Source organism: Echinops telfairi, unplaced genomic scaffold (assembly GCF_000313985.2).
Source record: "Echinops telfairi isolate 266 unplaced genomic scaffold, ASM31398v2 ScPeMD7_22;HRSCAF=79, whole genome shotgun sequence".
Classification (NCBI taxonomy): Eukaryota; Metazoa; Chordata; class Mammalia; order Afrosoricida; family Tenrecidae; genus Echinops; species Echinops telfairi.
Window position 1 is genome coordinate 13,707,522 of NW_022103919.1, and position 5,815 is coordinate 13,713,336.

At 38.8% G+C, this 5,815-nt stretch overlaps 1 non-coding gene across 1 annotated transcript; it reads left to right on the forward strand.

Annotated features, from left to right (window-relative positions):
- The first annotated feature begins 1,282 nt into the window (after positions 1-1,282).
- On the forward strand, positions 1,283-1,446 carry LOC115869153. The gene has a single exon (XR_004046020.1). It is a non-coding gene; the product is annotated as a U1 spliceosomal RNA (small nuclear RNA).
- Positions 1,447-5,815: the final 4,369 nt, after the last annotated feature.

Genomic DNA, 5,815 nt, shown 5'->3' on the forward strand with positions numbered 1-5,815 from the left:
GGAGTGGGCTGGGATGTTTTCTCACTATTCAATTGTTCTTGTATATAAAGCTCTTTCATAGACAAAAAAAAATACAATTATCAACTTGTTTACATAAAATTGCCCTCAGAAAATGTAAAATTCTGTTTAAATACTGGTTAAATAAAAATAAATAGGCAGAATAACACCTTGTAAAGAGCTGTGTTCCTAGCAGGTTGAAAATTAAAAATAACTATTGTCAGAAGCAGAATTTCTCCCTCTAGGTGTGAGAAAGTTACTTTGTGCTGAGATATGAGCTACACAAAAGTACAGGATAAATGACATTTTAATGCAGTGATTATTCCCTTTATGAGACATATGCTTTTGGTGGTCTATAATGGACACAGCTGCACCGTCATATTTCCTCCATATTCCCCACCAGCAGAGATACGGTATGTCAGAAAAACCAAACTAAGAATTAAATGAAAATCCACAAATATATTTTCTGGAACAAGCTGAGATGGGTTTTCTTTCTTTGTTTTGGGTTTTTTTTCAACTTTATAAAATTTCTTGTGAATACACAGTTATGCTCCGATTTACAATTTCCTCACAAATAATGTATTGGTATTAGTTGTATTTATAATGATGTGTGAACTGCCCCTTAAATGTGACCTGTTTGTTCCATTCCTGGTATTCATTTCCCTGCCCTTTCTATCCTTGATTTTGAGTAATTATTGACCATTTGATCCATGAAAACTGGTTTTGAAATAATGTACCCATTCTATGGATAATATCCTTTGTTTTTTGTGCCACTCTACTATTTTACTATAAGGCGATCTCAGGGGATAGATAGACTGAGTCTTATGTTTAAAGTGTGTCTCTGGATAATAGACTTAGGGAGCCCTCTGTTCTCTACTGCTTCAATTTGGTGGGGGAAAACATATAAATAATAATCTATTGTCTTTACCACATTTTTTATCTGGGATGACAGTCTATTGGGAACTTGGTCAAAACTGTCTGTGATGGTAGCCAGCCAGGTCCCACCTTAATCTTCTGGTCTCGGGGAGGTGAGGGTGTGGCACCTGAAGACTTGATTTTTCACCACCCTTTTGGTTACCTTCTTACTCTTTTGCTTCTGGCAAAAAAGGCCTACTATCTGTACCATCGAAGGATGCCCCAAAGATTTTAATACCCTAGATGGTACTTATTTCGCTAGGATGTAGATTATTAATGTGGCACATTGAGTTATAGCAATGGACTGAATTGGTCCATAGGACTATGTCCTTAAGTTTTTAAAAGCAGAAAAATAATCTTAGAAATATATATATTTACCTGGCAGGGGAGATACCAGGATCACGAAGGTGGTTTTCCCAGGGAGTGGCTTGTCCATTGCACTCCAGATGTGCTGACCCCTGCGATTTCCCCAAATGTGGGAAACTCGACTGCATACTTTGTGGTAGTGGGGGACTGCGTTCACGCTATCCCCTGGAAAAAAGAAAAAAAAAATCTTAAAAGCTATATGTCTGTGGACTACCAGTTTTGTGTCTTCAATGGATATTTATGTTTGAATCTATATACTTATATTTATATGTACCTAAAAATACTTGGGTAAGAAGCCCTCTCTGCATAGTGGGTTATGAACTGGGTAAGGAATTGGAATCTCCCAGCTGTTCCTTAGGAGAAAAGGAAGCTTTCTACACTTATAAAGAGTAACAACCTCCTAAACCTTAGTCGACAATTTTACTCTGTTCTGCGGGGTCTCTATAAGTCAATATGGACTCCCTGGCAGTGGGCTTACAGATATTTGTAACTGCCCCAACCTATGTACACACCGGTATTTATCCATTTACAATATGAATACATCCAGCCATGTGTTCTCAATTGTTCCATTTCACTTGGGTTGTGCTGTGCTCACTACAGCTACATCCTATGCTACTCTTCCTATCTCATATATGCAAATAAATACAGAAATAGGAAATAAATGTCTACAGGACAATGTCCTCTTCCCCTCTCCTTTCACTGCTAACCACCAATGAAAATACCTATCTTGATGCCTGAATGTACACCAAAGTAGAAGGCCAGTTGAAGAGAGGAAGATCCTTAACCAGATGGGATGGAACAATAGCTGTACAATAGGCTCAAACAGAAAGCTTGTGAGCATGGCACAGGTCCAGAAAGTGTATCATTCTGTTGAACTTGGGTTGCTATGAGTCAGCGTCAACTCGGTGACACATAATAAAAACAAAAGCCATATCTAGAGTTTTACCCAAGTGTAGTCTCTTATTAGTCACCTCTTTACTTGCTCTAATCTATCAGTTAAAGAGAGTAACACATTATAGGGTCATATAAAATAATAGGCAGTGCCTGCTAGAGGGAGGCATTCTGTGAGTGTAAATATTAATATTATTTTCAGTGAGTTATAGTCATTGAAATATGAAGAGCAGTAAACATGTAGAACACCTTAATGTTCACAACTGTCATCCCTCATATTTAACTTGGGAATATTGTACTATGTTCAACAACAAATAAGCTTATGATTTTAGTCCCCCCACTTCAGAAACAAAGCATAATTATATTTTCAGTACTGCACCATTTGGGGACAACTCTTCTTTTGGATGATTCTCTATAGATTTTTGAGAAGGTTGGAAAATAAAATATGAAGAACATTTTAAAATGTCATTGTATCTCTTACATTAACTGTTTTTCCTCTTCTTAAAACCATCAAGTCTCTACTTATGTTACACACCCAAAAAGAGTCAATTCAAGTTTCTCTCTCTCTCTCTCTCAGTTTACAAGGTCATTAATTGCTATTGGGACCTTCATACACCCTAGTCAGCCGATGGGGTGAGAACTCTATTGTTAAATGTATTACGGCAGTGCTGTCTTTGGAGATTGCCTGCTTGATTGCTTTGTAAAAGCCCAATGGCACACAGCAATTAAAATCCATAGACCTCTATAACCCTTCTGATGTTTTATGGGTCTTTTTGTGTCCTTTGGTAGAGTTTACCATTTCTGTATTTCCCACTGGGTCTCTCTTTCAGTACTCTAAGTGGGATTTTTTATTTTTTTAAAATCCAACGTGATAAGGCTAGTTATACATCATGTGAAAGGTTAATGAAGATTTTCAAAAGGAGCATATGTTTTAAGTCAGAGGGTGAAAGTTAGAGTAAAGAATGATTATATATAAACTAATAGCATTTTCCCAATCTCATCACAATTAATTTCCATGAACCTTGCCCAAACCTGTGATTCTTAAAGTAAATCATATCTTGTAAAATTGAAATGACCTCAAGAAATAAGAAAGTGACCCTAGCTTACATGGCCAGCCCACTTTGAACTACTACACAGAAACAACATTGTTCAGCTGTCAGGTTTATGTGGCTATATGCAGAGCAAATATTTGCATTTTACAATTTATTTTACTGGAATTAGAGGTTTCACCGAAAGAGAGGGTTTTGCAAACAAAGCTTCCTAGTCTATCTTGAGATATGAAAAATGTTACACTGTGATACAGGGAGTGAGCTGAAATCCAGAGGGAAGATCACCAGTGCGATGAGAAAGAAGGAAACGCCACAACCAAGACTAAGCCATTGTTTGAAAAGTCCACCACGTCTGACCCCTTGGCTCTTTCTTACCTGAAGCACCAAAATCAGAAGCTTCCATGACGTCAGTAAGGAAGCCATTAGGGAACTCATGATGCTTTCAACCTAATGCCACTGAGTCCAGTCAATTCAGAGCTATTCTGTAGAGACTCTATTCTTTATTAAACCAGATTACCACGCTTTATTATCTCTGAATAGCTGGTGGGGTTGAGCCTTCGATCTTTTGGTGAGTAACTGATTGCTGACAGGGTTCTATCTAGGATTTATTTTGTCACTTGAAATGTTAAGTGTTTGCTCCCCTTAAGATCTTCCTACCTTCAAGGGCCAGACCACTCCCTAGAGACAAGGAGGGTGAGCCTTTGTCTCATTGACTTTAGACGTGCTGTCAGCAGAGACCAGTCCCTAGAGACAAGGAGGGTGAGCCTTTGTCTCATTGACTTTAGACGTGCTGTCAGCAGAGACCAGTCCCTAGGGAAGGGTATCAGGATTGGCGAGCACAGTGGCAGCCCTTGACAAGCTAGACCAACATCGTGGTCGCCACAATAGCATAGAACATAGAACCATTGTGAGGACAGTGAAGGGCCAGGCAGTGCTTTCTCCTTTTGTGCATAGCGTCGTTCTGTGTCAGAACTCACATGATGGCCCTTAGCAACAGCAGCAACAACCTTCATCAGGACCACCGGTCACGCGCTTCTTTATTTTCCTGGCCTTCTACGCTCCGACGTTTAAACAACATTTAGAAATCTTTATTGGAAAACTGATTTATACATTTTAAGAGCAAATATTCCATGCCTAGACTCTTTGAAAGAAAATCATTATTCAACTTCAGAAAAGGAAAGGAAGACAGAGCTTCAGGTTGTACTCTGCAAGAAATCCAAATATTCTACCACTTCCAAACTATTAGTTTAGGTGTAGGTGGTATCTCTGATAAAGAGCAAGTCCCTTTTCATGAATTCTCTACGCTATGTTCTGAGAAGCCTTCTGTATACGTTAGCTGGGAGAAAAGTCATTATCCCACTTAATGTTAGTAAGGTGGGAGGAAAGATGAGTAAATGACAATACATTATTATTAAATCAAGATATAACTAGTCCTTAATCTCTACTACCAGTTTGTCACAGATCAGCAGGAATAATCCAGTACATTTTGTCTACCTCCATAGGGTTCCTATCTACTTAAGAATGCATATTGCAATGGGTACCTATTGCTTTTTAAATTACTATGTCAATTTTCATCTGTTTTGATAATTAAAAATTAAATCAAATGATCATTTTTCCCCGGTTGTATTTTTCAAAGCATCTCTTTATGCATCTAAATCACTTGTTAGGCTTGTTTCAATCAAGAGACTAGTATGCTTGGATGGAGCCCTTTAATATTATTTTAAAACAATTCCGTCAAGCTATTTAGGCACAGGACAATGTGACACTTTTGTTTTACAATGGAATCCTGAAGGCTCAATGAAGTTTTTGTCCACTTGGTTGGGCCAGGATCCTCAGTAGTTTGAAAGTAGTGCTTCCCCAATAATATGAATTAATATGATGTAGCTAGCAACAGTGGGAAGATTGGGGTATAGTGCCGCTCCTTACTCAGGTCAAAGTCTGATGATATTCCTTGGAGGTGCTGCCTACTTTATATACATATATAGATAGATATATAGAGAGAGACTGTGACAAACTTCCTTTTTGTATTTCATGCTGACCACGATCTTGCATCTGGCTTCCAGAGATCTGGACCAGCAACCTGGCATCGAACCCGCTGGCCCTGGGAGGTACCAGGAGCATGACATATTGCCTACCAATTATAAGAGTCATCCTAAGATCTGACCTCCTGATTTGCCTATGCACCCACACGGTTTGATCTTCCTGATTTATCCTCCCCCATCAGCTTCTTGCCTCCTGGTTCATCTTCCTGCTTCTTGGTTCACTGGCCCTGGCAGCTGCATGAGTCAGGAAGGATGTCTATCTCAGCATCTGACCAATGGACTTTAGTCAGCCTGATGTTATCAACTTGGCAGCTGTGTAAGCCACACTCTTGATAAAAAGAATTTCCTTGAGCATATTTGAGTGTCACTGGTTTTACTTCTCTAGAAAACAATCTAACGTGGTAGGATAAGCAAAGGGCTGCTAACTGAAAGGTCAGTTGTTCAAACCTGCTATCCACCCAACAGGAAAAAGATGACTATCTACAATTGAAAGGTTCATAGACTCTGGAATCAAGGAAGAGTTATACTTTTTTCCTATTAAATTTATATTGGCTG